At 46.3% G+C, this 12131-nt stretch overlaps 6 non-coding genes across 6 annotated transcripts; all 6 read right to left on the reverse strand.

Annotated features, from left to right (window-relative positions):
* Positions 1-340: 340 nt before the first annotated feature.
* LOC130305297 (U2 spliceosomal RNA) lies at positions 341-531 on the reverse strand. The gene has a single exon (XR_008854896.1). It is a non-coding gene; the product is annotated as a U2 spliceosomal RNA (small nuclear RNA).
* Positions 532-2620: 2089 nt separating this feature from the next.
* Positions 2621-2811, reverse strand: LOC130305298 (U2 spliceosomal RNA). Its single transcript, XR_008854897.1, has one exon. It is a non-coding gene; the product is annotated as a U2 spliceosomal RNA (small nuclear RNA).
* Positions 2812-4895: 2084 nt separating this feature from the next.
* On the reverse strand, positions 4896-5086 carry LOC130305299 (U2 spliceosomal RNA). The gene has a single exon (XR_008854898.1). It is a non-coding gene; the product is annotated as a U2 spliceosomal RNA (small nuclear RNA).
* Positions 5087-7191: 2105 nt separating this feature from the next.
* LOC130305300 (U2 spliceosomal RNA) lies at positions 7192-7382 on the reverse strand. The gene has a single exon (XR_008854899.1). It is a non-coding gene; the product is annotated as a U2 spliceosomal RNA (small nuclear RNA).
* Positions 7383-9469: 2087 nt separating this feature from the next.
* LOC130305302 (U2 spliceosomal RNA) lies at positions 9470-9660 on the reverse strand. Its single transcript, XR_008854900.1, has one exon. It is a non-coding gene; the product is annotated as a U2 spliceosomal RNA (small nuclear RNA).
* Positions 9661-11745: 2085 nt separating this feature from the next.
* On the reverse strand, positions 11746-11936 carry LOC130305303 (U2 spliceosomal RNA). The gene has a single exon (XR_008854901.1). It is a non-coding gene; the product is annotated as a U2 spliceosomal RNA (small nuclear RNA).
* Between the last annotated feature and the right edge of the window lie 195 nt (positions 11937-12131).

The raw sequence follows: 12131 nt of genomic DNA on the forward strand, positions 1-12131 counted from the left end.
AGCATTAATCTTATTTTGTCAATTAGGAACATTCAGCACCCACCCGCTATCAAGGCAGCTGCCTATCATGTCATGCCCTACCTGCACAGGTGTGCTGGCTACTCAAATGATCCAATTAAGGAGGCCATTTAGTCAGCAGCAGCAGAAGTCCTGTGCCTGGACGCTCCAACAGGGGCCAGACACAAGCAGAAGCAGAAGAAGCAGAAGCAGCAGAAGCAGCAGCAGCACCACCTTTTGTTTTTTGGCTGCAGCAGCAGCAAGGCCCACAGGGCTGGCTAGCTGGCTAGCCAGCAAGCAGGTAGCAATGAAAGTAGGAATCTTTCTTTTTAACCCTGTAAGGGGGTGGTGCACTGTACCCGAAGATACTGCCATATCGGGTCAATGCATAGGGCGACGGAAGCAAGCTTCGAAATCGGCCCCCGTTCTCAAAAATCCATTTAATATATGGTCCCCAGATAGGGGACGTATCAGATATTAAACTGATAAGAACAGATACTACACTTGATCTTAGCCAAAAGGCCGAGAAGCGATAACCGTGAAAGGGGCGGGCCCAACAAGGTCCCCTTCATGGGCACTATCACTGCTTGCTGTCAGGGAGGCTGCCAGACAATTTTCCATGCACACTCTGGGCTGGGGGGCAGTCAACCACCAGTACACACAGCAGAACCTAAACCCATACCATTATTGCTAAGCAGCAAGACAGGGGCCCATTGCACTCCCACGGGGCCTTTTTAAATGCAATCCATAACCCGGATTTGCCAGGAACCCTTCTTACTCCTCCTACTTGCATGTGACACTGGGCTTAGGATCTGCATAGGAAACACACACACAAGCACACACCTACCTTTGTTGCCTGCAGATGCCTCCTTGGCTGTCCCCAAACGGTATCAAACCAACACCCACGGGAAGCTGTAAGCATAGAGGACATGCCTGCACCCCATTGGACTTACCTGTGTGGGTTAAATCCGGGTTATTTGACAACCTATGGCGGTGATGGTTCTGCTCAGGCAGAGCAGTGCTGATGCTCCTCATAAAGCTGTCGCTGCTGTGAAGGTTCTAGGTGACATCACAAATCCCTATGGTTACATACACAACAAAGCTGGGTTGTTGTTGTTTACACTCTGCAAGGCCTGTGGAAGTGAGTGACATCATAGCACTGTAGTTCTGAGGGTTCAAGATGGATGCAACAATCTCCTGTTGCTTCTATGAAGGCCGTAATAGACGACATCACCAAACAGCTCCATAGTCACATACACAGCAAAGGAGAGATGTTGTTTACACCTAGTGATGTCAGTGGTATTGAGTGACATCACAGCACAGTGCTAAGGCTCCTGGGCCTGGACACAGCAGCGGCTGCAATATCTCAACGGAGAATACGTTTATATCTATGTGTGTGTGTGCGCATATATATATATATATATATATATATATATATATATATATATATATTTCTCCGCCGAAATCACTTTTAAACCCATTTCCACCTTTTTTTCCCTTCTCTTCCTCTTACTTTTTTTTCACGTTTTTTTACGTTTTTCTCCTTTTCGCCTCTTTTCTGGGCATATTATTCTTCTTTTTCTTCTTTTTTTTCGTCTAATGCATACCCCATCAGTGCAGCAATGCTTATTCAATACCGCCAGCAGATGGAGACACTGGGGGATAATTTTCTAAGGATTTATACTGATTTTTCCTGTCTGAATTTGTCGCACAGAAAGTTGCAGGCCAAATATGTGTGACATTTCTGCGACTTTAGCTTCTAGAGCATTTTTACAACATTATACATAGGTGCTGAATACATAAAAAGCGACTGTTCAGCGACAGACAAGTCGCATCGGCTGAAAGTAGGCCAGAATGTCAGTCCATGTTGGAGCAGGTTTAGATACAGTCTAAAGTATAGATCTCAAAGTCTGTGCACAGAATTTAGCAAGGGCCTCGCACCTTCTGATGCATCAGGTAGGTGCACAATAGCATAGCCTAACCCTCTGTACTTTGGTCTATATTGATGCGGGACATAGACAGCCAGCTGATGACCAATCCATTAGTGCAATGGATGGCTGGAAGCATTTGTCTTTGCCTTTGCAATACCACAGAAGCAATGCATGGTCAATGTACAGCAATGACACACCTGTGTGAACAGCCAGGAGACCCCCCCCCCCCATGTTATGTTACATAGTTACATAGTTAGTACGGTCGAAAAAAGACATATGTCCATCAAGTTCAACCAGGGAATTAAGGGGTAGGGGTGTGGCGCGATATTGGGGAAGGGATGAGATTTTATATTTCTTCATAAGCATTAATCTTATTTTGTCAATTAGGAACATTCAGCACCCACCCGCTATCAAGGCAGCTGCCTATCATGTCATGCCCTACCTGCACAGGTGTGCTGGCTACTCAAATGATCCAATTAAGGAGGCCATTTAGTCAGCAGCAGCAGAAGTCCTGTGCCTGGACGCTCCAACAGGGGCCAGACACAAGCAGAAGCAGAAGCAGCAGAAGCAGCAGCAGCACCACCTTTTGTTTTTTGGCTGCAGCAGCAGCAAGGCCCACAGGGCTGGCTAGCTGGCTAGCCAGCAAGCAGGTAGCAATGAAAGTAGGAATCTTTCTTTTTAACCCTGTAAGGGGGTGGTGCACTGTACCCGAAGATACTGCCATATCGGGTCAATGCATAGGGCGACGGAAGCAAGCTTCGAAATCGGCCCCCGTTCTCAAAAATCCATTTAATATATGGTCCCCAGATAGGGGACGTATCAGATATTAAACTGATAAGAACAGATACTACACTTGATCTTAGCCAAAAGGCCGAGAAGCGATAACCGTGAAAGGGGCGGGCCCAACAAGGTCCCCTTCATGGGCACTATCACTGCTTGCTGTCAGGGAGGCTGCCAGACAATTTTCCATGCACACTCTGGGCTGGGGGGCAGTCAACCACCAGTACACACAGCAGAACCTAAACCCATACCATTATTGCTAAGCAGCAAGACAGGGGCCCATTGCACTCCCACGGGGCCTTTTTAAATGCAATCCATAACCCGGATTTGCCAGGAACCCTTCTTACTCCTCCTACTTGCATGTGACACTGGGCTTAGGATCTGCATAGGAAACACACACACAAGCACACACCTACCTTTGTTGCCTGCAGATGCCTCCTTGGCTGTCCCCAAACGGTATCAAACCAACACCCACGGGAAGCTGTAAGCATAGAGGACATGCCTGCACCCCATTGGACTTACCTGTGTGGGTTAAATCCGGGTTATTTGACAACCTATGGCGGTGATGGTTCTGCTCAGGCAGAGCAGTGCTGATGCTCCTCATAAAGCTGTCGCTGCTGTGAAGGTTCTAGGTGACATCACAAATCCCTATGGTTACATACACAACAAAGCTGGGTTGTTGTTGTTTACACTCTGCAAGGCCTGTGGAAGTGAGTGACATCATAGCACTGTAGTTCTGAGGGTTCAAGATGGATGCAACAATCTCCTGTTGCTTCTATGAAGGCCGTAATAGACGACATCACCAAACAGCTCCATAGTCACATACACAGCAAAGGAGAGATGTTGTTTACACCTAGTGATGTCAGTGGTATTGAGTGACATCACAGCACAGTGCTAAGGCTCCTGGGCCTGGACACAGCAGCGGCTGCAATATCTCAACGGAGAATACGTTTATATCTATGTGTGTGTGTGCGCATATATATATATATATATATATATATATATATATATATATATTTCTCCGCCGAAATCACTTTTAAACCCATTTCCACCTTTTTTTCCCTTCTCTTCCTCTTACTTTTTTTTCACGTTTTTTTACGTTTTTCTCCTTTTCGCCTCTTTTCTGGGCGTATTATTCTTCTTTTTCTTCTTTTTTTTCGTCTAATGCATACCCCATCAGTGCAGCAATGCTTATTCAATACCGCCAGCAGATGGAGACACTGGGGGATAATTTTCTAAGGATTTATACTGATTTTTCCTGTCTGAATTTGTCGCACAGAAAGTTGCAGGCCAAATATGTGTGACATTTCTGCGACTTTAGCTTCTAGAGCATTTTTACAACATTATACATAGGTGCTGAATACATAAAAAGCGACTGTTCAGCGACAGACAAGTCGCATCGGCTGAAAGTAGGCCAGAATGTCAGTCCATGTTGGAGCAGGTTTAGATACAGTCTAAAGCATAGATCTCAAAGTCTGTGCACAGAATTTAGCAAGGGCCTCGCACCTTCTGATGCATCAGGTAGGTGCACAATAGCATAGCCTAACCCTCTGTACTTTGGTCTATATTGATGCGGGACATAGACAGCCAGCTGATGACCAATCCATTAGTGCAATGGATGGCTGGAAGCATTTGTCTTTGCCTTTGCAATACCACAGAAGCAATGCATGGTCAATGTACAGCAATGACACACCTGTGTGAACAGCCAGGAGACCCCCCCCCCCATGTTATGTTACATAGTTACATAGTTAGTACGGTCGAAAAAAGACATATGTCCATCAAGTTCAACCAGGGAATTAAGGGGTAGGGGTGTGGCGCGATATTGGGGAAGGGATGAGATTTTATATTTCTTCATAAGCATTAATCTTATTTTGTCAATTAGGAACATTCAGCACCCACCCGCTATCAAGGCAGCTGCCTATCATGTCATGCCCTACCTGCACAGGTGTGCTGGCTACTCAAATGATCCAATTAAGGAGGCCATTTAGTCAGCAGCAGCAGAAGTCCTGTGCCTGGACGCTCCAACAGGGGCCAGACACAAGCAGAAGCAGAAGCAGCAGAAGCAGCAGCAGCACCACCTTTTGTTTTTTGGCTGCAGCAGCAGCAAGGCCCACAGGGCTGACTAGCTGGCTAGCCAGCAAGCAGGTAGCAATGAAAGTAGGAATCTTTCTTTTTAACCCTGTAAGGGGGTGGTGCACTGTACCCGAAGATACTGCCATATCGGGTCAATGCATAGGGCGACGGAAGCAAGCTTCGAAATCGGCCCCCGTTCTCAAAAATCCATTTAATATATGGTCCCCAGATAGGGGACGTATCAGATATTAAACTGATAAGAACAGATACTACACTTGATCTTAGCCAAAAGGCCGAGAAGCGATAACCGTGAAAGGGGCGGGCCCAACAAGGTCCCCTTCATGGGCACTATCACTGCTTGCTGTCAGGGAGGCTGCCAGACAATTTTCCATGCACACTCTGGGCTGGGGGGCAGTCTACCACCAGTACACACAGCAGAACCTAAACCCATACCATTATTGCTAAGCAGCAAGACAGGGGCCCATTGCACTCCCACGGGGCCTTTTTAAATGCAATCCATAACCCGGATTTGCCAGGAACCCTTCTTACTCCTCCTACTTGCATGTGACACTGGGCTTAGGATCTGCATAGGAAACACACACACAAGCACACACCTACCTTTGTTGCCTGCAGATGCCTCCTTGGCTGTCCCCAAACGGTATCAAACCAACACCCACGGGAAGCTGTAAGCATAGAGGACATGCCTGCACCCCATTGGACTTACCTGTGTGGGTTAAATCCGGGTTATTTGACAACCTATGGCGGTGATGGTTCTGCTCAGGCAGAGCAGTGCTGATGCTCCTCATAAAGCTGTCGCTGCTGTGAAGGTTCTAGGTGACATCACAAATCCCTATGGTTACATACACAACAAAGCTGGGTTGTTGTTGTTTACACTCTGCAAGGCCTGTGGAAGTGAGTGACATCATAGCACTGTAGTTCTGAGGGTTCAAGATGGATGCAACAATCTCCTGTTGCTTCTATGAAGGCCGTAATAGACGACATCACCAAACAGCTCCATAGTCACATACACAGCAAAGGAGAGATGTTGTTTACACCTAGTGATGTCAGTGGTATTGAGTGACATCACAGCACAGTGCTAAGGCTCCTGGGCCTGGACACAGCAGCGGCTGCAATATCTCAACGGAGAATACGTTTATATCTATGTGTGTGTGTGCGCATATATATATATATATATATATATATATATATATATATATATATATATATATATATATATTTCTCCGCCGAAATCACTTTTAAACCCATTTCCACCTTTTTTTCCCTTCTCTTCCTCTTACTTTTTTTTCACGTTTTTTTACGTTTTTCTCCTTTTCGCCTCTTTTCTGGGCGTATTATTCTTCTTTTTCTTCTTTTTTTTCGTCTAATGCATACCCCATCAGTGCAGCAATGCTTATTCAATACCGCCAGCAGATGGAGACACTGGGGGATAATTTTCTAAGGATTTATACTGATTTTTCCTGTCTGAATTTGTCGCACAGAAAGTTGCAGGCCAAATATGTGTGACATTTCTGCGACTTTAGCTTCTAGAGCATTTTTACAACATTATACATAGGTGCTGAATACATAAAAAGCGACTGTTCAGCGACAGACAAGTCGCATCGGCTGAAAGTAGGCCAGAATGTCAGTCCATGTTGGAGCAGGTTTAGATACAGTCTAAAGCATAGATCTCAAAGTCTGTGCACAGAATTTAGCAAGGGCCTCGCACCTTCTGATGCATCAGGTAGGTGCACAATAGCATAGCCTAACCCTCTGTACTTTGGTCTATATTGATGCGGGACATAGACAGCCAGCTGATGACCAATCCATTAGTGCAATGGATGGCTGGAAGCATTTGTCTTTGCCTTTGCAATACCACAGAAGCAATGCATGGTCAATGTACAGCAATGACACACCTGTGTGAACAGCCAGGAGACCCCCCCCCCCCCCATGTTATGTTACATAGTTACATAGTTAGTACGGTCGAAAAAAGACATATGTCCATCAAGTTCAACCAGGGAATTAAGGGGTAGGGGTGTGGCGCGATATTGGGGAAGGGATGAGATTTTATATTTCTTCATAAGCATTAATCTTATTTTGTCAATTAGGAACATTCAGCACCCACCCGCTATCAAGGCAGCTGCCTATCATGTCATGCCCTACCTGCACAGGTGTGCTGGCTACTCAAATGATCCAATTAAGGAGGCCATTTAGTCAGCAGCAGCAGAAGTCCTGTGCCTGGACGCTCCAACAGGGGCCAGACACAAGCAGAAGCAGAAGCAGCAGAAGCAGCAGCAGCACCACCTTTTGTTTTTTGGCTGCAGCAGCAGCAAGGCCCACAGGGCTGGCTAGCTGGCTAGCCAGCAAGCAGGTAGCAATGAAAGTAGGAATCTTTCTTTTTAACCCTGTAAGGGGGTGGTGCACTGTACCCGAAGATACTGCCATATCGGGTCAATGCATAGGGCGACGGAAGCAAGCTTCGAAATCGGCCCCCGTTCTCAAAAATCCATTTAATATATGGTCCCCAGATAGGGGACGTATCAGATATTAAACTGATAAGAACAGATACTACACTTGATCTTAGCCAAAAGGCCGAGAAGCGATAACCGTGAAAGGGGCGGGCCCAACAAGGTCCCCTTCATGGGCACTATCACTGCTTGCTGTCAGGGAGGCTGCCAGACAATTTTCCATGCACACTCTGGGCTGGGGGGCAGTCAACCACCAGTACACACAGCAGAACCTAAACCCATACCATTATTGCTAAGCAGCAAGACAGGGGCCCATTGCACTCCCACGGGGCCTTTTTAAATGCAATCCATAACCCGGATTTGCCAGGAACCCTTCTTACTCCTCCTACTTGCATGTGACACTGGGCTTAGGATCTGCATAGGAAACACACACACAAGCACACACCTACCTTTGTTGCCTGCAGATGCCTCCTTGGCTGTCCCCAAACGGTATCAAACCAACACCCACGGGAAGCTGTAAGCATAGAGGACATGCCTGCACCCCATTGGACTTACCTGTGTGGGTTAAATCCGGGTTATTTGACAACCTATGGCGGTGATGGTTCTGCTCAGGCAGAGCAGTGCTGATGCTCCTCATAAAGCTGTCGCTGCTGTGAAGGTTCTAGGTGACATCACAAATCCCTATGGTTACATACACAACAAAGCTGGGTTGTTGTTGTTTACACTCTGCAAGGCCTGTGGAAGTGAGTGACATCATAGCACTGTAGTTCTGAGGGTTCAAGATGGATGCAACAATCTCCTGTTGCTTCTATGAAGGCCGTAATAGACGACATCACCAAACAGCTCCATAGTCACATACACAGCAAAGGAGAGATGTTGTTTACACCTAGTGATGTCAGTGGTATTGAGTGACATCACAGCACAGTGCTAAGGCTCCTGGGCCTGGACACAGCAGCGGCTGCAATATCTCAACGGAGAATACGTTTATATCTATGTGTGTGTGTGCGCATATATATATATATATATATATATATATATATATATATATATATTTCTCCGCCGAAATCACTTTTAAACCCATTTCCACCTTTTTTTCCCTTCTCTTCCTCTTACTTTTTTTTCACGTTTTTTTACGTTTTTCTCCTTTTCGCCTCTTTTCTGGGCGTATTATTCTTCTTTTTCTTCTTTTTTTTCGTCTAATGCATACCCCATCAGTGCAGCAATGCTTATTCAATACCGCCAGCAGATGGAGACACTGGGGGATAATTTTCTAAGGATTTATACTGATTTTTCCTGTCTGAATTTGTCGCACAGAAAGTTGCAGGCCAAATATGTGTGACATTTCTGCGACTTTAGCTTCTAGAGCATTTTTACAACATTATACATAGGTGCTGAATACATAAAAAGTGACTGTTCAGCGACAGACAAGTCGCATCGGCTGAAAGTAGGCCAGAATGTCAGTCCATGTTGGAGCAGGTTTAGATACAGTCTAAAGCATAGATCTCAAAGTCTGTGCACAGAATTTAGCAAGGGCCTCGCACCTTCTGATGCATCAGGTAGGTGCACAATAGCATAGCCTAACCCTCTGTACTTTGGTCTATATTGATGCGGGACATAGACAGCCAGCTGATGACCAATCCATTAGTGCAATGGATGGCTGGAAGCATTTGTCTTTGCCTTTGCAATACCACAGAAGCAATGCATGGTCAATGTACAGCAATGACACACCTGTGTGAACAGCCAGGAGACCCCCCCCCCCCATGTTATGTTACATAGTTACATAGTTAGTACGGTCGAAAAAAGACATATGTCCATCAAGTTCAACCAGGGAATTAAGGGGTAGGGGTGTGGCGCGATATTGGGGAAGGGATGAGATTTTATATTTCTTCATAAGCATTAATCTTATTTTGTCAATTAGGAACATTCAGCACCCACCCGCTATCAAGGCAGCTGCCTATCATGTCATGCCCTACCTGCACAGGTGTGCTGGCTACTCAAATGATCCAATTAAGGAGGCCATTTAGTCAGCAGCAGCAGAAGTCCTGTGCCTGGACGCTCCAACAGGGGCCAGACACAAGCAGAAGCAGAAGCAGCAGAAGCAGCAGCAGCACCACCTTTTGTTTTTTGGCTGCAGCAGCAGCAAGGCCCACAGGGCTGGCTAGCTGGCTAGCCAGCAAGCAGGTAGCAATGAAAGTAGGAATCTTTCTTTTTAACCCTGTAAGGGGGTGGTGCACTGTACCCGAAGATACTGCCATATCGGGTCAATGCATAGGGCGACGGAAGCAAGCTTCGAAATCGGCCCCCGTTCTCAAAAATCCATTTAATATATGGTCCCCAGATAGGGGACGTATCAGATATTAAACTGATAAGAACAGATACTACACTTGATCTTAGCCAAAAGGCCGAGAAGCGATAACCGTGAAAGGGGCGGGCCCAACAAGGTCCCCTTCATGGGCACTATCACTGCTTGCTGTCAGGGAGGCTGCCAGACAATTTTCCATGCACACTCTGGGCTGGGGGGCAGTCAACCACCAGTACACACAGCAGAACCTAAACCCATACCATTATTGCTAAGCAGCAAGACAGGGGCCCATTGCACTCCCACGGGGCCTTTTTAAATGCAATCCATAACCCGGATTTGCCAGGAACCCTTCTTACTCCTCCTACTTGCATGTGACACTGGGCTTAGGATCTGCATAGGAAACACACACACAAGCACACACCTACCTTTGTTGCCTGCAGATGCCTCCTTGGCTGTCCCCAAACGGTATCAAACCAACACCCACGGGAAGCTGTAAGCATAGAGGACATGCCTGCACCCCATTGGACTTACCTGTGTGGGTTAAATCCGGGTTATTTGACAACCTATGGCGGTGATGGTTCTGCTCAGGCAGAGCAGTGCTGATGCTCCTCATAAAGCTGTCGCTGCTGTGAAGGTTCTAGGTGACATCACAAATCCCTATGGTTACATACACAACAAAGCTGGGTTGTTGTTGTTTACACTCTGCAAGGCCTGTGGAAGTGAGTGACATCATAGCACTGTAGTTCTGAGGGTTCAAGATGGATGCAACAATCTCCTGTTGCTTCTATGAAGGCCGTAATAGACGACATCACCAAACAGCTCCATAGTCACATACACAGCAAAGGAGAGATGTTGTTTACACCTAGTGATGTCAGTGGTATTGAGTGACATCACAGCACAGTGCTAAGGCTCCTGGGCCTGGACACAGCAGCGGCTGCAATATCTCAACGGAGAATACGTTTATATCTATGTGTGTGTGTGCGCATATATATATATATATATATATATATATATATATATATATATATTTCTCCGCCGAAATCACTTTTAAACCCATTTCCACCTTTTTTTCCCTTCTCTTCCTCTTACTTTTTTTTCACGTTTTTTTACGTTTTTCTCCTTTTCGCCTCTTTTCTGGGCGTATTATTCTTCTTTTTCTTCTTTTTTTTCGTCTAATGCATACCCCATCAGTGCAGCAATGCTTATTCAATACCGCCAGCAGATGGAGACACTGGGGGATAATTTTCTAAGGATTTATACTGATTTTTCCTGTCTGAATTTGTCGCACAGAAAGTTGCAGGCCAAATATGTGTGACATTTCTGCGACTTTAGCTTCTAGAGCATTTTTACAACATTATACATAGGTGCTGAATACATAAAAAGCGACTGTTCAGCGACAGACAAGTCGCATCGGCTGAAAGTAGGCCAGAATGTCAGTCCATGTTGGAGCAGGTTTAGATACAGTCTAAAGCATAGATCTCAAAGTCTGTGCACAGAATTTAGCAAGGGCCTCGCACCTTCTGATGCATCAGGTAGGTGCACAATAGCATAGCCTAACCCTCTGTACTTTGGTCTATATTGATGCGGGACATAGACAGCCAGCTGATGACCAATCCATTAGTGCAATGGATGGCTGGAAGCATTTGTCTTTGCCTTTGCAATACCACAGAAGCAATGCATGGTCAATGTACAGCAATGACACACCTGTGTGAACAGCCAGGAGACCCCCCCCCCATGTTATGTTACATAGTTACATAGTTAGTACGGTCGAAAAAAGACATATGTCCATCAAGTTCAACCAGGGAATTAAGGGGTAGGGGTGTGGCGCGATATTGGGGAAGGGATGAGATTTTATATTTCTTCATAAGCATTAATCTTATTTTGTCAATTAGGAACATTCAGCACCCACCCGCTATCAAGGCAGCTGCCTATCATGTCATGCCCTACCTGCACAGGTGTGCTGGCTACTCAAATGATCCAATTAAGGAGGCCATTTAGTCAGCAGCAGCAGAAGTCCTGTGCCTGGACGCTCCAACAGGGGCCAGACACAAGCAGAAGCAGAAGCAGCAGAAGCAGCAGCAGCACCACCTTTTGTTTTTTGGCTGCAGCAGCAGCAAGGCCCACAGGGCTGGCTAGCTGGCTAGCCAGCAAGCAGGTAGCAATGAAAGTAGGAATCTTTCTTTTTAACCCTGTAAGGGGGTGGTGCACTGTACCCGAAGATACTGCCATATCGGGTCAATGCATAGGGCGACGGAAGCAAGCTTCGAAATCGGCCCCCGTTCTCAAAAATCCATTTAATATATGGTCCCCAGATAGGGGACGTATCAGATATTAAACTGATAAGAACAGATACTACACTTGATCTTAGCCAAAAGGCCGAGAAGCGATAACCGTGAAAGGGGCGGGCCCAACAAGGTCCCCTTCATGGGCACTATCACTGCTTGCTGTCAGGGAGGCTGCCAGACAATTTTCCATGCACACTCTGGGCTGGGGGGCAGTCAACCACCAGTACACACAGCAGAACCTAAACCCATACCATTATTGCTAAGCAGCAAGACAGGGGCCCATTGCACTCCCACGGGG

This window comes from Hyla sarda, unplaced genomic scaffold (assembly GCF_029499605.1).
Source record: "Hyla sarda isolate aHylSar1 unplaced genomic scaffold, aHylSar1.hap1 scaffold_131, whole genome shotgun sequence".
Taxonomy (NCBI): Eukaryota; Metazoa; Chordata; class Amphibia; order Anura; family Hylidae; genus Hyla; species Hyla sarda.